The sequence below is a fragment of the Scyliorhinus torazame genome, chromosome 12 (assembly GCF_047496885.1).
Source record: "Scyliorhinus torazame isolate Kashiwa2021f chromosome 12, sScyTor2.1, whole genome shotgun sequence".
In the NCBI taxonomy this organism is placed as follows: Eukaryota; Metazoa; Chordata; class Chondrichthyes; order Carcharhiniformes; family Scyliorhinidae; genus Scyliorhinus; species Scyliorhinus torazame.
The window spans coordinates 111,186,026-111,213,936 of record NC_092718.1 but is presented as its reverse complement, the minus strand read 5'-3'; positions in this window follow the sequence as shown (position 1 = coordinate 111,213,936).

The following is a 27,911-nucleotide window of genomic DNA, read 5'->3' as shown; positions in this document are numbered from 1 at the left end:
CTTGAGTGGCAACTTTCAAAGATGTATGAACATAGACCCCAAGGTCTCTCTGCTCCTCCACAATGCCAAGAACTCTACCGTTAACCCTGTATTCCGCATTCATTTTTGTCCTTCCAAAATGGACAACCTCACACTTTTCAGGGTTAAACTCCATCTGCACTTCTCAGCCCAGCTCTGCATCCTATCTATGTCTCTTTGCAGCCGACAACAGCCCTCCTTACTATCCACAACTCCACCAATCTTCGTATCGTCTGCAAATTTACTGACCCACCCTTCAACTCCCTCATCCAAGTCATTAATGAAAATCACAAACAGCAGAGGACCCAGAACTGATCCCTGCGGTACACCACTGGTAACTGGGATCCAGGCTGAATATTTGCCATCCACCACCACTCTCTGACTTCTATCGGTTAGCCAGTTCGTTATCCAACTGGCCAAATGTCCCACTATCCCATGCCTCCTTACTTTGTGCAGAAGCCTACCATGGGGAACTTTATCAAATGCCTTACTAAAATCCATGTACACTACATCCACTGCTTTACCTTCATCCACATGCTTGGTCACCTCCTCAAAGAATTCAATAAGATTTGTAAGGCAAGACCTACCCCTCACAAATCCGTGCTGACTATCCCTAATCAAGCAGTGTCTTTCCAGATGCTCAGAAATCCTATCCTTCAGTACCCTTTCCATTACTTTGCCTACCACCGAAGTAAGACTAACTGGCCTGTAATTCCCAGGGTTATCCCTAGTTCCTTTTTTGAACAGGGGCACGACATTCGCCACTCTCCAATCCCCTGGTACCACCCCTGTTGACAGTGAGGACGAAAAGATCATTGCCAACGGCTCTGCAATTTCATCTCTTGCTTCCCATAGAATCCTTGGATATATCCCGTCAGGCCCGGGGGACTTGTCTATCCTCAAGTTTTTCAAAATGCCCAACACATCTTCCTTCCTAACAAGTATTTCCTCGAGCTTACCAATCTGTTTCACACTGTCCTCTCCAACAATATCGCCCCTCTCATTTGTAAATACAGAAGAAAAGTACTCATTCAAGACCTCTCCTATCTCTTCAGACTCAATACACAATCTCCCGCTACCGTCCTTGATCGGACCTACCCTCGCTCTAGTCATTCTCATATTTCTCACATATGTGTAAAAGGCCTTGGGGTTTTCCTTGATCCTACCCGCCAAAGATTGTTCATGCCCTCTCTTAGCTCTCCTAATCCCTTTCTTCAGTTCCCTCCTGGCTATCTTGTATCCCTCCAATGCCCTGTCTGAACCTTGTTTACTCAGCCTTACATAAGTCACCTTTTTCCTCTTAACAAGACATTCAACCTCTCTTGTCAACCATGGTTCCCTCACTCGACCATCTCTTCCCTGCCTGACAGGGACATACATATCAAGGACACGTAGCACCTGTTCCTTGAACAAGTTCCACATTTCACTTGTGTCCTTCCCTGCCAGCCTATGTTCCCAACTTATGCACTTCAATTCTTGTCTGACAACATCGTATTTACCCTTCCCCCAATTGTAAACCTTGCCCTGTTGCACGTACCTATCCCTCTCCATTACTAAAGTGAAAGTCACAGAATTGTGGTCACTATCTCCAAAATGCTCCCCCACTAACAAATCTATCACTTGCCCTGGTTCATTACCCAGTACTAAATCCAATATTGCCCCTCCTCTGGTTGGACAATCTACATACTGTGTTAGAAAAGCTTCCTGGACACACTGCACAAACACCACCCCATCCAAACTATTTGATCTAAAGAGTTTCCACTCAATATTTGGGAAGTTAAAGTCGCCCATGACTACTACCCTATGACTTCTGCACCTTTCCAAAATCTGTTTCCCAATCTGTTCCTCCACATCTCTGCTACTATTGGGGGGCCTATAGAAAACTCCTAACAAGGTGACTGCTCCTTTCCTATTTCTGACTTCAACCCATACTACCTCAATAGGGTGATACTCCTCAAACTGCCTTTCTGCAGCTGTTATACTATCTCTAATTAATAATGCCACCCCCCAACTCTTTTACCACCCTCCCTAATCTTATTGAAACATCTATAACCAGGGACCTCCAACAACCATTTCTGCCCCTCTTCTATCCAAGTTTCCGTGATGGCCACCACATCGTAGTCCCAAGTACCGATCCATGCCTTAAGTTCACCCACCTTATTCCTGATGCTTCTTGCGTTGAAGTATACACACTTCAACCCATCTCCGTGCCTGCAAATACTCTCCTTTGTCAGTGTTCCCTTCCCCACTGCCTCATTACAAGCTTTGGCGTCCTGAATATCGGCTACCTTAGTTGCTGGACTACAAATCCGGTTCCCATTCCCCTGCCAAATTAGTTTAAACCCTCCCGAAGAGTACTAGCAAACCTCCCTCCCAGGATATCGGTGCCCCTCTGGTTCAGGTGCAACCCGTCCTGCTTGTACAGGTCCCACCTTCCCCAGAATGCGCTCCAATTATCCAAATACCTGAGCCCTCCCTCCTACACCATTCCTGCAGCCACGTGTTCAACTGCACTCTCTCTCTATTCCTAGCCTCGCTATCACGTGGCACCGGCAACATACCAGAGATGACAACTCTGTCTGTCCTGGCTTTCAACTTCCAGCCGAACTCCCTAAACTTGTTTATTACCTCCACACCCCTTTTCCTACCTACGTCGTTGGTACCAATGTGCACCACGACTTCTGGCTGCTCCCCCTCCCCCTTAAGGATCCTGAAGACACGATCCGAGACATCCCTGGCCCTGGCACCCGGGAGGCAACATACCTTCCGGGAGTCTCGCTCGCGACCACAGAATCTCCTATCTATTCCCCTAACCATTGAATCTCCTACAACTATTGCTTTTCTATTCTCCCCCCTTCCCTTCTGAGCCCCAGAGCCAGACTCAGTGCCAGAGACCTGGCCGCTAGGGCCTTCCCCCGGTAGGTCATCCCCCCCAACAGCATCCAAAACGGTATACTTGTTTTGAAGGGGAACGGTCACGAGGGATCCCTGCACTGTCGGCCTGTTTGTTTTTTCCCCCTGACTGTAACCCAGCTATTCTTGTCCTGTACCTTGGGTGTGGTTACCTCCCTGTAACTCTTCTCAATCACCCCCTCTGCCTCCCGGATGATCCGAAGTTCATCCAGCTTCAGCTCCAGTTCCCTAACACGGTCTTTGAGGAGCTGAAGTTGGGTGCACTTCCCGCAGGTATAGTCAGCGGGGACACCGGTGGTATCCCTCACCACCCACATCCTACAGGAGGAGCATGTAACTGGCCTAGCCTCCATCCCCTCTTACCTTACAGAATATAGCTGCTGTGTGGACTAACTAGATCTCCGCCCTCCGACTCTGCTCCCAGTCAGCTACACTTCCTGTAAACTCCTGGCTCTCTTCGCACTCTTTGCGGAAATGTCGGAAACAAAATGAAAGGAGCACCTTACTACCTCCTCACCTAACTCCCTCGGTCACCAAACTCTCACTATCGCACTCAAAAATCACCAAATTCAGCACTCAGTGCAAACAAAGTCTGCACTGTCGGGGATCACTTTTATACTGTGAATCTAGCCTCTGAAAAACTGGCCTAATCCAATTAACTAATTAACAAGCTCCAGCTGCAAGTGCCTAGAAGTAGAAGCCTGTTTAAAGCTGATTGAAAATTCACCTTCTTCTAAACCAATCAGCAACTTTTAAGTTAATTAACTAAATAAAAGAAAGACTAAACTTTAGATAAAAATGAAGCCTTATACTCCCTCGGTCACCAAACTCTCACTATCGCACTCAAAAATCACCAAATTCAGCACTCAGTGCAAACAAAGTCTGCACTGTCGGGGATCACTTTTATACTGTGAATCTCGCCTCTGAAAAACTGGCCTAATCCAATTAACTAATTAACAAGCTCCAGCTGCAAGTGCCTAGAAGTAGAAGCCTGTTTAAAGCTGATTGAAATTTCACCTTCTTCTAAACCAAACAGCAACTTTTAAGTTAATTAACTAAATAAAAGAAAGACTAAACTTTAGATAAAAATGTAGCCTTATACTCCCTCGGTCACCAAACTCTCACTATCGCACTCAAAAATCACCAAATTCTGCACTCAGTGCAAACAAAGTCTGCACTGTAGGGGATCACTTTTATACTGTGAATCTAGCCTCTGAAAAACTGGCCTAATCCAATTAACTAATTAACAAGCTCCAGCTGCAAGTGCCTAGAAGTAGAAGCCTGTTTAAAGCTGATTGAAAATTCACCTTCTTCTAAACCAAACAGCAACTTTTAAGTTAATTAACTAAATAAAAGAAAGACTAAACTTCAGATAAAAATGAAGCCTTATACTCCCTCGGTCACCAAACTCTCACTATCGCACTCAAAAATCACCAAATTCAGCACTCAGTGCTGAGAGATAAATGAAAAAAGAACAAGGAATAAAGGACAATACTGCACAGGACCAAGTTGTTCGGTCTTCCAAGCCTTTACTGGTCATGATGCCAACCTTTGCCAAAACCTCAGAACATCCTTGTGCCAAATCCCTCGATAGCAAATCGAGCCATGTGTATGCCAAGGTGCCTTTTGAACGCCGTTAATGCGTCCACGACCTCACTTGCCAACATGCTGCAGGCACTCATCAGCCTCTGTGTATGCCTCGCGCATCTCCTCTGAACTTTGTCCCACGGTCTTTAAACCTATGCCGTATGATGACTGACCCCTCCACCTGGGAAAGAGTTCCTGCCAATCCACTCTGTGTATGCCGCTTATAATGTTGCAGATGTATATCAGGTCACACCCTCAATCTCCGTCTTTCTAATGAAAACAGTCCGTGTGTATTCAGCCTCTCCGCACAATTACCGTTCTCCAGACCAGGCGACATCCTGATAAACCTCCTCTGTACCCTGCCCAAAGCCTTCACACCCTTCTGGTAGTGTGGCGATCAGAATTGCGCGCAGCATTCCAATTGAGGCCTTACCAAGTTTCTATGCAAATGTAGCAAGATTTATCAGCTTTTACACTCTATGCCCGGTCCAGTTATTGCAAGCATTCCGTATGCTTTCTTGACGACCTTTTCCTCATTTCCACTTTAAAAGATCCGTGGACCTGTACGCCCAGATCTCTCTGACTTTATATATTTCTAAGAGTTTTGCCATTTAAGATATATTTCTAAGAGTTTTGCCTTTTTTGTTAGGTCTAAAAAATGCTTTACCTCAGATTTTTCTGGATTAAACACCATTTGTCACTTCTCTACCAAAGTCTCCAACCTATCGTTGTCCTGCTGTATCCTCTGACAATCGTCAACACTATCTGGCACTCCACCAACCTGAGTGTCGTCCGTGAACTTACCAATTAGATCAGCTATATTTTCCTCCAAACCATTTGTGTATACTACAAACAACAGAGGGCTCAGCACAGATCATGAACCTAGTCATAAACCTCCACTCCGAAAAATACCCTTCTACTGCTAGCATTTGCATTCTGTGACCGGACCAGTTATGTATAAATCTTACCACCTCACCTCTGATCCCGTGTGCTTTCCGCTTTTGTACCAGTCTGCCATGATGTCCCAGGTTCAATTCTGGCATGATGTCCCAGGGTTGACTCCCATCCTGGGTCACTGTCTGCGAGAACTCCGCAGGTTCTCCCGATGTCTGCGTGGGTTTCTTCCGTTGCTCCCACGTGTCCCGAAAGATGTACTGTTAGATGAATTGGTCATTTTGAATTTGTCCTCTTAGTACCCGAGCATGCGTCGGAATCTGGCGGTTAGGGGATTTTCACAGAAACGTCATTGCAGTGTTCATGAGACGATAACGAGTATTACTAATATTGCCATGACCGTGAGAATACTCTCAAATCATTCACCTACTACCAACGTGAGCTCACCGGCCGATAGCTTCCCAGATTATTCCTGCCACCTTTCTTATACAGCGGGAACACATCAGCTATGGTCTAGTCCTCTGGGATCTCACTTGTAGCCAATGAAGATACAAAGATGTCGGTCAAGGCACCAGAAATGTCCTCCCTTGCTTCCCTCAGTATTATGTTGTACATCTCATCCGGCCCAGGACACTTATGAACCTTATTGTTTTTTAAAACTGCCAATATCTCCACCTATTCGCTATGAAATGACCTAGATTGTCCACATATCCTAGCAAAGAATTATTTTCCAAAAAGTCCTCTTTGTTGGTAAACACTGAAGCAAAGTACTCGTTTGGTATCTCGCCCATTTCCTATGGCTCAAATGTTCGATAATGCACAATTTTCTGAAGATTCCTTGTGGCGGTAAAAAAAAAAAGCACACTTCAGCTTCATGTGTTGATTTATCGCTGATGCCAGGCTTGAAAATAAATAATGGACTTATGAAATGCTTCATTTTTTGAAGTTCTGGCAGTTTTGATGTGCATTGTATCCAAGCAATTCTGCCGTACTCGAAAGGATTACTGTCAGTGAATGTATGGGGCACATGAGATAACTGCAACAATTATGCAGGAATGAAACAATGGGAGTTCTTTGGTTTTGCCTTTCAGAAATAGGCAAACTGAGAAAAGCTCTTGCTGATGCAGGTGAGGAAGATTTTGATTGGCCAGTCTTTGTTCCTGGAGTAGCAACCACATTGCAGATAACAGAGTTGGAGTTTGCGGGGGACGAGGGGTGTGTGTGCATGTGCATGTGCGTGTTGGGAAGTTTTCTGGAGGGGTGGCCAGTTGTGAAAATCGCATGATGTGCTGTGCTGTTGAGCTGAAAACATCTTGAATACATTGAACGGGTTTATCCAGTTCTTGCGATTCTAATTTCCTGCCGGCAGCGCAAACCCGCTATCAGGATTTGTTGCAACTAGCGGTGCATCCAAACCAGAGACGATTGGCTGAGAGATAGATTCGCGCCGCCAGGGAACGGCGTCTGTGCAAGAAACACACGGCTCGTTGACCGGTCTGTTCCGTTTCATAATATAACAACACCCTGTAATACAGTCCCATTCTAATTTCACTTCGTTACTCTCAACATGGAAGCTTTGTTTTCTGTTGCCATTTTCGGCGGCCCTGTCTGCCTGCATTTTAAATGCATATTAATCGAAAACTTTGGATCGGTCATGTTTTAGATCACCACGTTAACAAAATTCACTGAATGAGGAGAGATTTACTTTTCTATCTGGCCTTGTGCTCCTGCCCATCATTAATTGACGTTCCTGTATTCTAATGTGCGAATGAAATTGGGGGGGAAGGGAAAGTCAGGGAACCAAGAGGTGAAGTAATCAGTGGGAAGCGTAGCTGCTTTGGAATACAAAAAAGCACGAAAAGACAAAACTCAGGAAAGGTTACGATAGTCCCCATCCCACAAAATATGACACAGTGTATGGAAAGGCTCAGTCAACCAAGGTCGACCACACTAAGAAAACAAAAAGGGACGGTCAATAGAGATTTAAAGGTGCTATATTTAAATGTGCGCAGTGTACGGAACAAGGTAGATGAGCTTGTGGCCCAGATTGTAACTGGCAGGTATGATGTGGTAGGCATCACAGAGACATGGTTGCAGGGGGTTCAGGACTGGTATTTAAACATCCAGGGATTCACAACCTATCGAAAAGACAGGGAGGTGGGCAGAGGGGGCGGGGTTGCCTTGTTAATTAGGAATGAAATTAAATCAATAGCACTAAATGACATAGGGTCAGATGATGTGGAGTCTGTGTGGGTAGAGTTGAGGAACCACAAAGGCAAAAAAATCATAATGGGAGTTACGTACAGGCCTCCTAACAGTGGTCAGGACCGGGGGCACAAAATGCACCACGAAATAGAAAGTGCATGTCAGAAAGGCAAGGCCACAGTGATCATGGGGGACTTCAATATGCAGGTGGACTGGGTAAATAATGCTGCCAGTGGACCCAAGGAAAGGGAATTCATTGAATGTTTACAGGAGGGCTTTTTGGAACAGCTTGTGATGGAGCCCACGAGGGAATAGGCCATTTATGACTTAGTGTTATGTAATGAGCCAGACTTGATTAAAGATCCTAAAGTCAGGGAGCACTTAGGAGGCAGTGATCATAATATGGTAGAATTCAATCTCCAATTTGAAAGAAAGAAGGTAGAATCAGATGTAAAGGTGTTACAGTTAAATAAAGGTAACTACAGGGGCATGAGGGAGGAACTGACGAAAATCGACTGGGAGCAGAGCCTAGTGGGAAAGACAGTAGAACAGCAATGGCAGGAGTTTCTGGGAGTAATTGAGGACACAGTGCAGAGGTTCATCCCAAAGAAAAGAAAGGTTATCAGAGGGGGGATTAGGCAGCCATGGCTGACAAAGGAAGTTAGGGAATGCATCAAAGCAAAAGAGAAAGCCTATAATGTGGCAAAGAGTAGTGGGAAGTCAGAAGATTGGGAAGGCTACAAAAACAAACAGAGGATAACCAAGAGAGAAATAAGGAAAGAGAGGATCAAATATGAAGGTAGGCTAGCCAGTAACATTAGGAATGATAGTAAAAGTTTATTTAAATACATTAAAATCAAACGGGAGGCAAAAGTTGACATTGGGCCGCTCCAAAATGACGCTGGTAATTTTGTGATGGGAGACAAGGAAATAGCTGAGGAACTAAAAAAGTACTTTGCGTCAGTCTTCACAGTAGAAGACATGAGTAATATCCCACCAATTCAGGAGAGTCAGGGGGCAGAGTTGAATATGGTAGCCATCACAAAGGAGAAAGTGCTAGAGAAACTAAGAGGTCTAAAATTGATAAATCTCCGGGCCCAGAGGGACTACATCCTAGAATTCTAAAGGAGATAGCTGACGAAATAGTGGAGGCGTTATTTATGATCTTTCAAAAGTGACTGGAGTCCGGGAAAGTCCCAGAAGATTGGAAAATCGCTGTTGTAACCCCCCTGTTCAAGAAGGGAACAAGGAAAAAGATGGAAAATTATAGGCCAATTAGCCTAACCTCGGTTGTTGGCAAGATTCTAGAATCCATTGTTAAGGATGAGATTTCTAAATTCTTGGAAGTGCAGGGTCAGATTAGGACAAGTCAGCATGGATTTAGTAAGGGGAGGTCGTGCCTGACAAACCTGTTAGAGTTCTTTGAAGAGGTAACAAATAGGTTAGACCAAGGAGAGCCAATGGATGTTATCTATCTTGACTTCCAAAAGGCCTTTGATAAGGTGCCTCACGGGAGACTGCTGAGTAAAATAAGGGCCCATGGTATTCGAGGCAAGTTACTAACATGGATTGCCGATTGGCTGTCAGGCAGAAGGCAGAGTGTTGGGATAAAAGGTTATTTTTCGGAATGGCAACCGGTGACGAGTGGTGTCCCGCAGGGTTCAGTGTTGGGGCCACAGCTTTTCTCTTTATATATTAACGATCTAGATGACGGCACTGGGGACATTCTGGCTAAGTTTGCCGATGACACAAAGATAGGTGGAGGGGCAGGTAGTATGGAGGAGGTGGGGAGGCTGCAGAAAGATTTAGACAGTTTAGGAGAGTGGTACAAGAAATGGCTGATGAAATTCAACGTGGGCAAGTGCGAGGTCTTGCACTTTGGAAAAAAGAATAGAGGCATGGACTATTTTCTAAACGATGACAAAATTCATAATGCTGAAGTGCAAAGGGACTTGGGAGTCCTAGTCCAGGATTCTCTAAAGGTAAACTTGCAGGTTGAGTCCGTAATTAAGAAAGCAAATGCAATGTTGTCATTCATCTCAAGAGGCTTGGAATATAAAAGCAGGGATGTACTTCTGAAGCTTTATAATGCATTAGTTAGGCCCCATTTAGAATACTGTGAGCAATTTTGGGCCCCACACCTCAGGAAGGACATACTGGCACTGGAGCGAGTCCAGCGGAGATTCACACGGATGATCCCAGGAATGGTAGGCCTAACATACGATGAACGTCTGAGGATCCTGGGATTATATTCATTGGAGTTTAGGAGGTTGAGGAGAGATCTAATAGAAACTTACAAGATAACGAATGGCTTAGATAGGGTGGATGTAGGGAAGTTGTTTCCATTAGCAGGGGAGACTAGGAACCGGGGGCACAGCCTGAGAATAAAAGGGAGTCACTTTAGAACAGAGATGAGGAGACATTTCTTCAGCCAGAGAGTGGTGGGTCTGTGGAATTCATTGCCACAGAGGGCGGTGGAGGCCGGGACGTTGAGTGTCTTTCAGGCAGAAGTTGATAAATTCTTGATTTCTCGAGGAATTAAGGGCTCTGGAGAGAGAGCGGGTAAATGGAGTTGAAATCAGCCATTGTTGAATGGCGGAGTGGACTCGATGGGCCGAATGGCCTTACTTCCGCTCCTAAATCTTATGGTCTTATGGTCTTATGGAAATGCGATTAATTACACCACAATTGTCGTTCTTGGAAAGTCGTAATTCGTTTACTTCCTCAAGTACTTTTTTTTGCAGAGGTCAGCCTGCGAATGTGCAATCAAGGTAAAAGTTGAAACACAGAAATCGTAATAGAATGTGTTTATAGAATATATTATATTGATTAATAAATGTTATTGATGCATTTATATTATAGTTATCTTGATTGCAAACGGGTGGTTGTACAAGCGTACGCAATCTTACTGCAGTTAAAGTGAGATTTCGAAGACGATACCTGCACTTTTTGCCATTGTTTTCCTCTTATAAAACAACTTCGGATATTGTTCACTTAGAGGGAGTGCAGCATAAGTCGAGTTGATTGTTTCCTGCGCTACTGTACGTGTTCTCTCAGGAAGATGTAATATAACAGTTCTATTTGTCTGAATTGCGGAATAATTGTGTGATGTTAACTCTTATCAGATTGGAAGGCATATTTTCGGATGTAACACCTGAGACACTATTCATTCTGAGTGGGAAATATTGCAGTATATAATTTCGGAAGACACTGAGGCATCTTACAGCGAATTACAAATTCAAAAAGACCGCAGATATTTTAACAAACATTCTCAAACTATTTCCTTTCCTCACCTCTGCTAAATATGTCGTCGTAATTTCAAATGGAATAATTCTTCTGGTATGAACTTTATTTGAATAATTAAATGCGGATATCGTACTTTGAGTGACGTGCTGAATTGTTTCGTGACGCATTTGTTTCAATTCAAAATGCCTCTCTCTGAACTTTTCAATGGAAGCAACTGATTTCCCACGGTTAGTCCTTTCATATATATGAATCATTCCTGGCTTCCGAAGTTAGCCTTCTATGTTCCAATGCATGTACATTTAGTTTCTGTAAAAGATCAACATAAAACAGGCACAGAGTGTAGCAATGAGAATGTTAAGTATAATCTGAAACTGTTCTCAGGCAATTCGATTTTTAAAGGCAACGTGCTGAGAATTGCATCAAGTGACCAATTTCGTGCCACTCATTTGCACAGTGCATAACTTCGTTCACCTTCTATTCTGTGCCAATAGCCTTTAACATCCCCTTCACTTCCATAGTTATTCCCTCCGGGTTACCAGAAAAGTAATATCCACACTGCATCTCAACATCCAAGTGACAATCGAACATGCATGTTCGAAAGATACCAGGATGGTGATTCGGAATGAGATGAGAATGCATATGCTTATTCAACTGCTTGTGCATGCTTAGAATTGTCAATTCTGTAAATGCATATTTTGTCGCCCAGGTCATTCAAGGATGGGATGGATAAATGATTCGACTCCAAGGATATAATAGATTGTCGGCTTAAGTCCATGTTCCTTATCGACTGCAGTCCTAGCATCCATCCGATTATTGAACATAATCAATGTCTCATAATGCACAGCCTTTGACGTTAAGTTTTCAAAATTTTGACGGTCATGCGAGAATGAATGCGTCCTCCAACTTGTTGAGCTGGATCATCTTCTTATAATTGAGCCGGAATGTGCTCCGTAAAAAAAATCACATAACTTTATCTCTTTCGAGCTTTCACGACGATCGGGAGAGTTGATTAAACTCCCCTCACATGAAAACGCATTCCTTCATGAAACCAAAAGCGTCAATCGTCATGGATTTTTTTTCCAAACCAACGTATTACAGTAATAATACAAAGAGCGTGATGATCAAACACAGACCAATCTTTCACAAGAGCCTGCTCCACAATTTGTTAGGGCCCTGGCTGAACAATGCATTTAACATCACTGTCTTATGAATCATAAAATGTTTTCTCCGGGGTGCCATAATCTGCCGACATCAATGCAACATTCTTCAAGAATGGGTAATCTACAGTTGTCTCTGTGAATTAATGCCAACATTTCACTGCCTTTTGAGCGAACAAATATATTTTCAATGAGCGGCACCTTCTCCTTGTTAGGAAGGAAGATGTGTTGGGCATTTTGAAAAACATGAGGATAGACAAGTCCCCCGGGCCTGACGGGATATATCCAAGGATTCTATGGGAAGCAAGAGATGAAATTGCAGAGCCGTTTGCAATGATCTTTTCGTCCTCACTGTCAACAGGGGTGGTACCAGGGGATTGGAGAGTGGCGAATGTCGTGCCCCTGTTCAAAAAAGGGACTAGGGATAACCCTGGGAATTACAGGCCAGTTAGTCTTACTTCGGTGGTAGGCAAAGTAATGGAAAGGGTACTGAAGGATAGGATTTCTGAGCATCTGGAAAGGCACTGCTTGATTAGGGATAGTCAGCACGGATTTGTGAGGGGTAGGTCTTGCCTTACAAATCTTATTGAATTCTTTGAGGAGGTGACCAAGCATGTGGATGAAGGTAAAGCAGTGGATGTAGTGTACATGGATTTTAGTAAGGCATTTGATAAAGTTCCCCATGGTAGGCTTATGCAGAAAGTAAGGAGGCATGGGATAGTGGGAAATTTGGCCAGTTGGATAACGAACTGGCTAACCGATAGAAGTCAGAGAGTGGTGGTGGATGGCAAATATTCAGCGTGGATCCCAGTTACCAGTGGCGTACCGCAGGGATCAGTTCTGTGTCCTCTGCTGTTTGTGATTTTCATTAATGACTTGGATGAGGGAGTTGAAGGGTGGGTCAGTAAATTTGCAGACGATACGAAGATTGGTGGAGTTGTGGATAGTAAGGAGGGCTGTTGTCGGCTGCAAAGAGACATAGATAGGATGCAGAGCTGGGCTGAGAAGTGGCAGATGGAGTTTAACCCTGAAAAGTGTGAGGTTGTCCATTTTGGAAGGATAAATATGAATGCGGAATACAGGGTTAACGGTAGAGTTCTTGGCATTGTGGAGGAGCAGAGAGATCTTGGGGTCTATGTTCATACATCTTTGAAAGTTGCCACTCAAGTGGATAGAGCTGTGAAGAAGGCCTATGGTGTGCGCGCGTTCATTAACAGAGTGATTGAATTTAAGAGCCGTGAGGTGATGATGCAGCTGTACAAAACTTTGGTAAGGCCACATTTGGAGTATTGTGTACAGTTTTGGTTGCCTCATTTTAGGAAGGATGTGGAAGCTTCGGAAAAGGTGCAAAGAATATTTACCATGATGTTGCCTGGAATGGAGAGTAGGTCTTACGAGGAAAGGTTGAGGGTGCTAGGCCTTTTCTCATTAGAACGGAGAAGGATGAGGGGCGACTTGATAGAGGTTTATAAGATGATCAGGGGAATCGATAGAGTAGACAGTCAGAGACTTTTTCCCCGAGTGGAAGAAACCATTACAAGGGGACATAAATTTAAGGTGAAAGGTGGAAGATATAGGAGGGATATCAGAGGTAGGTTCTTTACCCAGAGAGTAGTGGGGGCATGGAATGCACTGCCTGTGGAAGTAGTTGAGTCGGAAACATTCGGGACCTTCAATCAGCTATTGGATAGGTACATGGATTACGGTAAAATGATATCGTGTAGATTTATTTGTTCTCAAGGGCAGCACGTTAGCATTGTGGATAGCACAATTGCTTCACAGCTCCAGGGTCTCAGGTTCGATTCCTGCTTGTGTCACTGTCTGTGCGGAGTCTGCACATCCTCCCCGTGTCTGCGTGGGTTTCCTCCGGGTGCTCCGGTTTCCTCCCACAGTCCAAAGATGTGCGGTTTAGGTGAATTGGCCAATGATAAATTGCCCTTAATGTCCAAATTGCCCTTGGTGTTGGGTGGGGGTGTTGAGTTTGGGTAGGATGCTCTTGACAAGAGCCGGTGCAGACTCAAAGGGCCGAATGGCCTCCTTCTGCACTGTAAATTCAATGATAATCTATGATTAATCTAGGACAAAGGTTCGGCACAACATCGTGGGCCGAAGGGCCTGTTCTGTGCTGTATTTTCTATGTTCTATGTTCCTGTGTCTGCGCCCGTATTTCTTTTTTTTAACCAATAATCCTGTGCAAACTATTAGCAATGTCAACATCTTCAAGGATTTAATTTGTTGTGTCAATGATATGGCACCTTTTAAAAACTGTGCACAGTATGTGGGTATATTATCAGTGTCAGATACAACTCAGAAAATTTGCATAATTTTATTCCCCATTTTAGAAGCAACATTCCAAAGCATTGAAAGTGAATTATTGCACAGCACCTCACAATTTTTTCTTTACTTTTTTATGCCATGAAGCGAAACATGGGAATCTGAAGGCTCCATGGCCTATTTTGATTTCAAACATTAGAATATCAGTGCCTTATAATAGTTTATTTTGATAGATTATACTGCTTCCTCTAAATCCTTACATGTATTCTGTCCTTTCCTTTTGAAAAATCATCACTGCCTTTTTTCCCAAATATCTTCGCATCGTTTGCAAAGTTATCGAGAAAGTAACCAGTACTTTCGCTCTTTCATTTATATCAGATTCGAATTGTTGATGCCTCGAAGACTGAACTGTTCTGCTGCCACGTCCTATAGAATGTGCTCGTCTCAACATGAGCCATTCATTGAGATCCGGTGGGATTCTCCGGTCTCCAAATCACGTGTTTCCCCGCGGTGCACCATTCGCTGGCCACGGGATTATGTCTCCCCGCTCAGTGGACGGCTGGATTCCCCAGTTCACCAGCCCCGTGTTTGTCGGAGGCCTGGCATTCGGGTTGGCGGCATGTTGTACTCGCGCCCCGTCTCACTGGGATTTCCATTTGAAGCCACCTCAGACCCGTGGGAAACCCGTGGGCGGGAGGCGCTGTTGGCGGGATAGGTGAATCGTAACCCACGTTGACGTCTCGACAACGACGATAATTGCTTTAAATTGAAAACTTAAATTGAAACGGCCTTATAGCATTTTTTGTTTGTTTGAAGTCTGGAGCATTTCCTTAATTCCGTATCATCCCTACTCAACCGTGCAGCCATTCGTAAGGACACGGGTAAGTAAAGCAATTTAATAATCTTCATCGATTTAAAACCAATAACCTTTTGCTGCTGCGGGATGCAATTTGGGAATACGTGTAAAAGTACAAACTTTATTCAAAATTATCACGGCCGTATTATATAAATATAAAGTCAGCAAAAGTCATTGGCCATGTATAGGCCAGGCAAGGACGCGTTGAAAGTGGGTGAAGTCAGTGTAAAGTGAAAATAGCATCATATCAATCGGAACAAAGTCGCCCATTTGGATGGAACAAAATAACATGCTCAATTTGAACTTCCCATTGCCTTCCGTCATCAGCAAAGTAGAACTTAAAAGGTGGCTTAGCAGAACGAGCACCAGATAAGTATTTGAAAGAATGGCACATATTAAAAGACATTGCCATGTTCTCAGCTGCCAAGACTTTTCGCTGAGCACATCGGATACCCACAAAACTCGTGCCAGGCATTAAGTGCGCGGGATGTCTCTACCAAACAAAAACAACGCATCGTTTTATTTTCTGTGCAGGGATTATATTGCTTTTTATATATGTGTGTGTGTGTGTGTGTGTGTGTGAGTGTGTGTGTGGAGGGGGGTTGTACTTTACACGCACCAACACCTCGCATACAATTGGTTCTGATATACTATGATTGTGGACCGTAATCGACTGAACTCGCGAATTTGTAACATTTATATCTTTTACCCGCAGTTACAAAATGTTCCACCCAGATTATGTTTCAAATTTCTCATTTCCAAATGACTAATAAATCCACCAAAGTCTTCCAGAACTTACATATGTCCATTTGGCCACAATCAGGGCGCTTATGACAAAACGAAGGAAATCTGCCTTCATATTTGAGACCTGGCTGTTATTGTGCCTGGTCGATATAACAATACTTGTCAATAATAATTGTTTTCCCCATGTCAATCGTCCGTCTGCGTAACGACCGTCCTGCTGCATGGATACATTCCTGCCTCTTCCTTTGTGTACCTGGCTTGGCTAACTGGTTTATTCCTGTATGATATCCGCATGAATGCAAAATGTCACGTGACTACATTTGTACATTTGCCTGTCGTCTTGTACATTCCAGATGTTCCTACATGTCTCAATGATCTGGAACTACCTTCGGAAATCATACCACGTCAACTATGTGCTAACCTTTAAATTGTCTCCAACAAACTTGGGTAGGGTGCTCTTTCCAAGAGCCGGTGCAGACTCGATGGGCCGAATGGCCTCCTCTGCACTGTAAATTCTATGATAATCTATGAAACTAACGTTTGATTATGTTGTATTTTCTGTATTTTCATACATTGCACGTGGTCGGCGGACAGTGTTCATTTGAGGACTTCCCCGAGAAAGTCGCTTAACTAAGTTAAAATTGCAATCTCCATACCAGGAATTATTGCTGCGCACATTTGTTGATCAGCTAATTTCGCCAATATTTCAGATCTGCAATTGCTTGAACAAGCTCACCGTAAGTTTGAAAAATGATTTGGTGTCAATCTCTTTGAAGAAAAATGTACTTCAGTGTCTGTCGCCCCACACGCAGTGTGCAGAAATCCGCATGCGTGTGGGGAGAATGTACGGTGCATGTTGTATCATGAGACTGAGGAGATATGTTACTCTGATATTGCACACATTACTTTGGGAAGTGCTGCATGGTCAAATATCCCGACTTTGATTGAGAATATGCGAGTTAAGCAAAATTCAAGACGTTCTGTTACATCACTGAGGGAAAAGGTCAACGCCTGTTTGCCAAACCATTCTCCATTTGAACATATAGTGCATCCTGTGTTGACGCACAATTGCAATAGTAAGTACTATTTGCAAACTGCATTGCCACAACATCCCAAGGCATCTTCGAAAACACATTACACATCCGATGCCTCCACCAGCTAGAAGTACCAGGCCATCATCATGTATGAGAAAATACAGGGTAATTGCTACTGCATAACAGTAAGCTTCATAATGACTAGTTCGGTGTTCAGGTTTAACATGACAAAATGTTTGCAATTCCTCGGTCTTCGGTTGAAAATGCATAGATTAGCTAAATTGCATACAGTTCATAATGTTTAATTCGATACACTTCGTGCACGTTTGCACTTGATGGTAAAGTTCTGAACATTGGAGTTAGGACAATAGCTACACGTTGAAAACGTTGCAGTTAAGATTGAACAGAATGGCAATTATCAGGTGGAACTTATCATCTGGGGAGAGTAGAGGTGCTCGCATTGTTCAATTAATCAGTACAATCCTGATAGGGAGGAAAGATGAGGTGTTCACAACTACATGAAGCATTGACCCTTCGAGAGGGTGAGGATATTTAATCTAGCTTGGTTGTCAGAATTCCTGCGAGACGAATTCACGGACAAAGTATGCATTTACAGGCAGGAGACGTTGCTTGGTACACCGCGCGATAGTTTGGAATGGACCTGAATAATGTCAAAATATATATTTTTGTCAATACAGATTGAAAAAACATATGCTGTGTGGACAGAATATTCCAAAAGCAGTCATTGAAGATCAATCACGGCCATGCTGATTCAACATGTTTGTTTGTGAGTTCTCTGATTGTAGGGTGTTTTGCAGACTGGATACCGATTGACTGCCACCTGCAGTGAAGCTGATAATTCACTGCATTGTGATTTTTCAAAAAAACAGCTCCAATTTGCTCTTTGCTCCTCTCTGTCATGCGTTTTACGGAATTACACATGCTTGAACTTTTTGTGGGATTACTGATCAAGTTAAGTTGAAAACGGGCAACAAAGTGCCTGTTGAGCCAAGGCGGGGATGATGTAGTGTTAATGACAGGGAAAAAGCAATTCTCGTAATGCACGTTCTGAAAACATCACGACAACTGGTAGAATTACATTTGTAATAATGGACGAGTACACTTGATCAATAAAAATATGAATTTAAATATTATCGTAATAATACTGTAAATGGTGCAATAAAAAGCAGCTCACTATGGAGGTCTGACATCCTAGCCTGGATAACATATATAAGAATTCAGAGCAACAGTAAATTGGTTGTACTTTAATTACTCTCAGGAACAATTAGCTATGAGCAGCAAATATCATCATTCTTCGCGGTGTTCGCCAAAACCGAAGAAAAACGCATATGTTGCCCTTGTGCGGAATCTTTGTTCATTATGTGGTCTTCATTTACGAAGTGTCCGCTGGCCACAGAATACATTCGCTCCGGTGCCAGCAATGCATTGTTTTAAATAATATCACCGTCATAAGATTCAAACAACCGTCACATGTTTCCAGATGCCTGCAATTCCAGCATCTCTCGTAAATTGCGTGTTCTGTGTGCTTCTAAACCAGCGCACCTGTCGAATTTTAATAACATAAATTTAGAGTACCCAATTATTTATTTGTTTATTAAGGTGTAATGTAGACTGGCGAATCCACCTAACATGCACATCTTTGGATTGTGGGGGTGAATCCCACGCAGACACGTGGAGAACGTGCAAATGCAGCAGTCGAATTTAATTGTCCCATAATTGACAGCTGGGCACTCCACAGCCCTGGATATTATCAATGTACAAAGAACAAAGAAAAGTACAGCACAGGAACAGGCCCTTCGGCCCTCCAAGCCCGTGCTGGCCATGCTGCCCGACGAAACTATAATCTTCTATACTTCCTGGGTCTGAATCCCTCTATTTCCATCCTATTCATGTATTTGTCAAGATGCCCCTTAAATGTCACTATCGTCCCTGCTTCCGCCACCTCCTTCGGCAGCGAGTTGCAGGCACCCACTACCCTCTGTGTAAAAAACTTCCCTCGTACATCTACTCTAAACCTTGCCCCTCGCACCTTAAACCTATGCCCCCTAGTTATTGACCCCTCTACACTGGGGAAAAGCCTTTGACTATCCACTCTGTGTATGCCCCTCATAATTTTGTAGACCTCTATCAGGTCGCCCCTCAACCTCCGTCGTTCCAGTGAGAACAAACCGAGTTTGTTCAATCGCTATTGCACTTATCCTTGCTATCGCACTGACAAATCCTTCTTTTTCTTACTATTCTTCCTGGGATTCCACGCAAAAGAAATCTCTTTAAATGCGTTGATCTGCACTGAATGAATTGTACCTATGATGCCATGACTTTCTGGAATGCTTGGTCTCAGTGTCTGATTTCGTGTCAGGAAACGTAATGTAGATCCCTGTGATGTCATTTTGGTATATTGGTGCTTAAACAGAAATACTTTATTTCAAGTACTGCCGATATTCTTGGCTTATATAGATAATAGTCACCGATGGATATTTTTTTTTGAAGAATAAAGGGTTATGGTGTTCGGGCGCGAAAGTGCAGCTGAGTCCACAAAAGAATCAGCCATGATCTCAATAAATGGCGGAGCAGGCTGGTAGGGTCAGATGGTCTATTCCTGCTCCTAGTTCTTATGTTCTTACGTTTGTTATAATACGAACTTTACTTAATTGCTCACTCGCTTCTTTTGTCATAGTCGGGTCATCGACTTCTTGTACACGTTCATCGGCTTTCACAAACAGCTTTGTTATACATTTATCATACGGAGATAAACTGTTTTACTTTTAGAACTTGACAGATGTAAAAAAGAGCTAAAGGAAGCAGGTGACCAAGGAAATTATTTGTTATTTCACGATGTACATATGCAGCAAGATTCAGTGCTCACTAGATTACGTTACACACAAGGATTTAAATACAAATATATACGATATACGTATATATTTATATACATATAAGTATGTACAAAGGTTGAGAATTCAATTTCCAAGTTGATGCCCTTCTGTTACCATATATTGTAGGTCTTCAGGAGATACCTGATGCAATCGGGGCGATGGAAAACACCTTTAAATTCTGTCCGGGAATCCATGGAAAGGTTGAACGATGTCATAGTCAAGAAACATGTTGAATATATATGGCGTCACGTATCGCACCTTCTATATGACAGCAGGATAAAACTGGTTGTCTCTCTGAACGATCACCAGTGGATACATAACCACATGGCACATTCGTTTTCGTATTCCTCCGAACTTAAGGAAGGCGCAAAAGTGTTATAGTTTACTCTTGATATACACCATGGAAGAATGCTGATGTGTTAAATTGATAGATTGGAGTACTTACCTGCGGTAACATTTAGTGCACTGTGTCTGCTAACTAGATGGATAAATCATGCAATATATCCATTACTAAAAAGTCCCACTTGAGTAGAAAACCGTTACTTCGCTCCATGAGCTAAATGAGTTTTCACAGAAGTACAATAGTTAAGGAATTCTGCCATGATGTTTGCGGCACTTCCCTGTACGGACAATCCTCCAGGCAGTACAGATTGCTTTGAACAACAAATCAAACACGTACATGCCATATCGGCAGTACAATTACAGATCCTGTAGATAATAATTGATGTTGCCATGAAAATAACTAAAAGACATAGCATGTCACTTATGTGCAGACAATGTCGTGGTAGTATTGTTGCCGAACTAGTAAACTCGCAACCAAACGCAATGCTCTCTGCAGATCGGGAACGATTTTCGATCCACAGTGATAGGTTCTAAATAATAGTTTCGCCAGCGACGCAACAATTCCATGAACGAACACAACTGTGTTAGATGCGATGTCATTCATTTGTGTTGATCAATTTAAATGATAATCATAGGGGTCTTAAAATCGTTTTTAACGACCTGTTTTCAAAGGTGCTATGATGAAAAGAATTGATGGTGAGTGCCATCGCGTAAAATCGAATGCTCACCTTCCTGCAGTACCGACAGTCCCAGAAGATAAGGACTGGTCATTTTTAAGTAACATCGATGAATTAGTCGCATCTAAACTGATTGCGAAGGGTGAGGTGAAGCTGTACAAAGACAGAATGACCAGGACAATATGCAGGCCTTCGGTCACAAGTGGCAAGTAACATTCGTTCAATTCAAGTGTCAGGACATGACAATAACAGAAAACGTGAGGATTTAACCATTGCACCTTGACATTTAATGTTATTAGGATCACGAAATCCTTCACTATCAACATCCTGGGGATAATCTTTGACCAAAACCCGACTTGCATGAGTCATATACATGCTGTGGCCACCGGATCAGTTCGAAGGCTAGGAAACCCGTAGCCAGTGACTCACGGCCTGACCCCCCCCCCCCCCCCTCGAAAACTGCCGACCAGATAGAAGGCACAAATCAGCCGTCAAATTGAATATTCTCCCTTTGCGTGGATGTCTGTGTCTCCAACAATATGTTCAAAAGCAGATAGAACCAAGCTGCCCGAGAGCGTGCTACCGCTTCTGCAAGGAGTTAATCTGGCCATAACCTTCAATCAATGTCAACCGTATGTACTATCCATAATATGCACTAAAGTCTATCACCAAGAATCATTCAGCAGCAACTTAAAAGCGTACGACCATTACGATCCAGAGGGACAAACGTAGCAGCTATTTGGCAACCATCTGGATGTTCCTCACCATCCTGACGTGGAAATACACCGACATTCGTACACTATCGCAAGGTGAAAATACTGGTATTACTACCCTAATAGCGCTAAGGGTGGACCTGAACTTCAGTGTCTGCAGCGCTTCATGAACCCAGCTCGTCAACACTTTCTGAAGAAGAAATAGGATTGGGAAATATGTGCTGGCTTAGCCTGTGATGCGCACATTCCATGAAGTAAAGTAAGAATAAAACCTTCAGAGATTTTTATTACATGATGTGTAATGCATACTGATCCATCACTAACAATAATCACAAATATACCATTGGCCACCATGTCTACAGGATATCGCAACTGCATTTTGGTGTAAAAAAGCACAATAACATTCCGATTAAATGGGTAAAATTATAGTTGAAATCTGAACAAATTCTTCGTCAGGAACAAAAGAGCTTAAGCCGTGTTGTGATTTAAGGCAAATCAAATGCTGTTCTGTCACCAGAGTGCCCCCCCATGATGACGTCATGGATCATTGGATAAATTACATTGAAATAACTTGGTTAGCGCGATTCTGTTGTTCCAAGGATAAGAGAAACTTTCAATGCATCTGGTTCTTGCAGTGGAAAATTTCATGACAGAATAATGAGTTCAGCCAATTCAGTCATTCTCGCATGCAACACCCGGTCTCATTCATATATTTGCCCCTCAGATCACCCAAGCTGACTGGCTAAATGTTCTAAATATATTCCATGTTATATGTTCTACTCCTTATGGTAAGATATCTCCATGATTTCCCACAGCACCTCCGCTTCACCGCTTCGAAACTATTAGCCTCTTAAATGTGTGCACTTATACACATCGGATTTCTGGCTGCTTCCGATTACATGAGCTTTGGAATTCTCTCCCAAACTGCCTTTCCATAATCCGTTGATCCAATCAGTAAAACTACAACTGTTGACCATATTATTGTAATCATGTGTTTATTTATAGACATACCAAGTGCTGCCTTGGTTAACACTTGAGGAGAATGCGATCAAGGGCTATGGCGAGAAAGCAGGATTAGGTTATTGAGTTGGATGATCAGCCACGATCGTGATGAATGGTGGAGCAGGCTCGAAGGGCCAAAAGGCCTCCTCCTGGTCCTATCTTCGTTGTATGTATATATGCCTGACATAACTCTTGTATAGCTTATTTACGCAATTTAGTTTCAAACCAGGGTTATGCGATTGATTTGTGTCGTTCAAAAACCGCCTCAATGTTCCTTTTTTAGAAGTAGAAGAATTGGACGACCTGATTGGAAAACTAGGTGAGGTTAAACTGTTACCACCTACTAATTTGTCAAAGCTTATCATGTTTTCATGTTTTTAGTCCAGACAAGCAAGTTCAAAATTCCGCATATTGAACTAATTATTCCAGTTGAATAATACAAAATTTCACCATTAATTTTTTTGCTTTGCCTGACGGACAAACGGTCCCTCAGATAATCATTTAATCAGAACGCTTGTATTGGTGACAGGTGCACTACACGTCTTCTCTTCGTGCTGCCGCCTCGTTGGGGAGATCTGAACCAGTCTTACCTGACGCAGGGCGTTGACTCTCGTCTCGGCAGATGGCTGCAGATCGACCAATAAGCCATTCTTAACAGTAAAGGGGAATGTGTTTAGAACAACAAAAATAAGTGAATCGCCAGTCACAAAACGTGCATGAAGGCGATTCCGTGCCAAAAAAACAACATATTATCAGCCTTTCGTTTAAACAAATACAATTTTCATCATGGAGATTGAGAACATGCCTGTGGCGTGTACATAGAAGAGTATGACTGACCGCGGATAAACAGTTGAGGAAGATGCACATGGGAGGGGCTTTGTTGGCTTTGACGAGAGAAGTTGCATGTTTTGTTTGGAGAAACGCACAACTGAAAAAATCGAATTCATGAAGCAACCGATATGCTGCGCAGGAGTGGTGTGAAACAAGGTGAAAAACTGTGTCCACTGCATGGGAGATAAAGTGACGGTTATTTTCACACAACATAACTCTGTTGTAATTAGTTCATGTAAGTCACATCGAATAATTTCTAAGAAGCAGCTATTATCTTCTGAAGAAACGTTGAAAAGTGTAAAGTTTAGAATAATATGACGTAAACCTATTCACCGATACAACATCCTAAAGTGAGTTAATCGGTGTGATACAGGAAATGTACCCTAATTCGAAGTGACTTTGGCAGGGAACACAAGAAATATAAAATGTTGTTGAAGAACAAAGAGGCTTACATCAACCGATAAGTGAGGGGATTTACTTTTCTCCGGGAGTGGCTTAATTCTGCAGAATCCTCACCTCTAGAAAAAAGCAGACATTCAGCCATTGGATTCTGATCAAGCTTGAGATAGATCTCGGTTTTGTATTCAGGCGAGCTAAGATGCATTGTGGGCAGACATACGATAGACTTGCAGGTTCAATCAAACAGCTATGATGGTAACTAATGAAGAGACAATGAAAGTGATCGAATGATCTATTCCTGCTGCTATGACCTTTTTCCGACATAAATAATAATAATCGTTTATTTTAACATGTATGAAGTTACTGTGAAAAGGCCCTAAAACGCCAGATTCCGACGCCTATTCGGGTAAGCTGGTATGTGAATCGTACCGGCGCTATTGGCCTTGTTCTGCATTACGAACCAGCTGCCTAGCCCACTGAGTTCAACCAGCCAACATCAATGATAATTGAGCAGCATATTCTACAAAATTCTATGCTCTCCTTGGTTTATGATGTCGATTTGTTTTTGTTGCAGGAAGCAAGTTGCACCCAAATAATCGAGGTAAAATTCTGAATCATATTCTTTGAGAAAAAACACCAAAAAAAGGTTGCATTGGGACGAAGCTCCATGCAGGCAGGATGCTCGTGCTGTTGGCGCGGCTTTAAACTAACTTGGCTGGAGAGTGGAATCCTGAGAAGGTTCAGCAGGGGGACAGCGCAGCCAGAATTAGGAAAGGCAGACAGTGAATGAGGAAAGCATTGAGGTTCTAAGCCAGTTAACTCACAAGAGAGTATGACACGATTAAATGTTATTTATTGTAATAGATTGAGTCTGACAAACAAGGTAGATGAGTTGACTGTATAATGTAAAATATTGGGCATTTCTGCCCTGAGACACGGTTGAGGGACGGGTAGGATAACCTGCTCAAACGATATCGGAATTTCACACGGGACAGAAAAGGAGGTAACAGAGGAATGGTTGTGTCAACAATGATCACGGATCCAAGAAGAGCAACAACGAGGGGTGTCATCTTAGAACATAGAACATTACAGCGCAGTACAGTCCCTTCGGCCCTCGATGTCGCGCCGACGTGTGAAACCACTGTAAAGCCCATCTACATTATTCCCTTATCGTCCATATGTCCATCCAATGACCATTTGAATGCCCTTAGCATTTGCGAGTCCACTGCTGTTGCAGGCATGGCATTCCACGCCTTACTACTCGCTGAGTAAAGAACTTACCTCTGACATCTGTCTTATATCTATGTCCCCTCAATTTAAAGCTATGTCCCCTCGTGCGAGACATCACCATCCGAGGAAAAGGGCTTTCACTGTCCATCCTATCCAATCCTCTGATCATCCTTTATGCCACAAATAAGACACCTCTTAACCTTCTTCTCTCTAACGAAAACAGCCTCAAGTCCCTCAGCCTTTCCTCATAAGACCTTCCCTCCATACCAGGCAACATTCTGGTAAATCTCTTCTTCACCCTTTCTAATGCTTCCACATCCTTCCTATAATGCGGCGATTAGAATTGAACGCAATACTACAAATGCGGCCGCACCAGAGTTTTGTACAGCTGCAACATGACCTCATGGCTCCGAAACTCAATTCCTCTACCAATAAAAGCTAACACACTGTACGCCTTTTTAACAACCCTCTCTACCTGGGTGTCAACCTTTAGGGATCTCTGTACATGGACACCGAGATCTCTCTGCTCATCCACATTAGCAAGAATCTTACCATTAGCCCAGTACTCTGTCTTCCTGTTATTCCTTCCAAAATGAATCACCTCACACTTTTCTGCATTAAACTCCATTTGCCACCTCTCAGCCCAGCGCTGCAGCTTATCTATGTCCCTCTGTAACTTGTAAAATCCTTCCGCACTGCCCACAACTACACGTGTCCACAGTGTCATCTGCAAATTTACTCACCCATCCTTCTATGCGCTCCTCCAGGTCATTTATAAAAATGACAAACAGCAGTGGCCCCAAAACAGATCCTTGGGGTACACCACTAGTAAGTAACTGGACTCCAGTCTGAACATTTCCCATCAACCACCACCCTTTGTCTTCTTCCAGCTAGCCAAATTCTGATCCAAACTGCTAAATCACCCTGAATCCCATGCCACCGTATTTTCTGTAGTAGCCTACCGTGGGGAACCTTATCAAACGCTTTACTGAAATCCATATAACCACATCAACTGCTTTACCCTCGACCACCTGTTTGGTCACCTTCTCAAAGTACTCAATAAAGTTTGTGAGGCACGACCTACACTTCACAAAACCGTGTTGACTATCTCTAATCAAATTATTCCTTTCCAGATGATTATACATCCTATCTCTTGTAAAACTCTCCCAGATTTTGTCCACAACAGAAGTAAGGCTCACTGGTCTATAGTTACCTAGGTTGTCTCTACTCCCCTTCTGGAACAAGGGGACAACATTGCTATCCTCCAGTCTTCTGGCACTATTCCTGCAGACAAAGATGACTTAAAGATCAAAGCCAAAGGCTCAACAATCTCCTCCCTAGCTTCCCAGAGAATCCTAGGATAAATACCATCCGGCCCAGTGAACCTAACTATTTTCACACTTTCCAGAATTGCTAACACCTCGTCCTTATGAATCACAAGCCCTTCTAATCTAGCAGCCTGAATCTCAATATTCTCCTCGACAAAATTGTCTTTTTGCTGTGTGAATACTGACGAAAAATATTCATTTAGCACCTCTCCTATCTCCTCGGACTCGAAGCACAACTTCCAACTGCTGTCCTTGACTGGCCCTACTCTTAACCTAGTCATTCGTTTAATTCTGACATATCTATAGAAAGCTTTAGGGTTATCCTTGATCCTACCTGCCAAATACTTCACATGCCCCCCTCCTGGCTCTTCTTAGCTCTCACTTTCGGTCCTTCCTAGCTAACTTGTAACTCTTGAGTGCCCAAACTGAACCTTCATGTCTCATATTTACACAAGCCTCCTTCTTCCGCTTGACAAGTGTTTCGACTGCTTGAGTAGATCACCTTTCATTGATCGACCACGTCCTCCCTGCCTGACAGGTACATAATTATCAAGGACACGCAGTAGCTGTTCCTGAACAAGGTCCACATTTCCATTGTGCCCATCTCCTGCAGATTTCCTCTCCATCCGATGCAACTTAAGTCTTGCCTCATCGCGTATTAACTGCCTTTCCCACAGATATAACTCTTGCCCTGCGGGATATACCTACCCCTTTCCATCACTAAAGTAAACGTAATCAAATTGTGGTCACTATCACCAAAGTGCTCACCTAGATCCAAATCTAACATCTGTCCTGGTTCATTATCCAGTACCAAATCCAATATGGCCTCGCCTCTCGTTGGCATATCTACATACTGTGTCAGGAAACCCTCCTGCACACATTGCACAAAAACGGACCCATCTAAAGTATTCGAACTATAGCGTTTCCAGTCAATATTTGGAATGTTAAAGTCCCCCATAATAACTACCATGTTGCTTTCCCTCATATCCGGAATCATCTTTGCTATCCTTTCCTCTACATTTCTGGAACTTTTCGGAGGCCTAGAGAAAACCCCTAACAGGGTGACCTCTCCTTTCCTGTTTCTAACCTCAGCCCATACGTCCTCAGTGGACGAGTCCTCATCAAACGTCCTTTCTGCCACCGTAATACTGTCCTTGGCAAACAATGCCACCCGCCCCCTTTTTTATCACCTTCCCTGAGCTTACTGAAATATCTAAACACCGGCACCTGCAACAAACATTCCTGACCCTGCTCTATCCATGTCGCCGAAATGGCCACAATATCGAAGTCCCAGGTGTCAACCCACCTTATTCCGGATGCTCCTGGCATTGAAGAAGACACTTTTTAAACCACCTTCCTGCCTGCCGGTACACTCCTCCAACTTTGAAACCTTACTCATGACCTTACTACTCTCAACCTCCTGTATTCTGGAGCTACAATTCAGGTTCGCAAGACCCTGCTGAACTAGTTGAAACCCTCCCGAAAAGCATTAGCAAATCCCACCCTCCCCCCAGGATCTGGGTACCCCTCTGGTCCAGGTGTAGACCAACCAGTTTCTAGAGGTGCC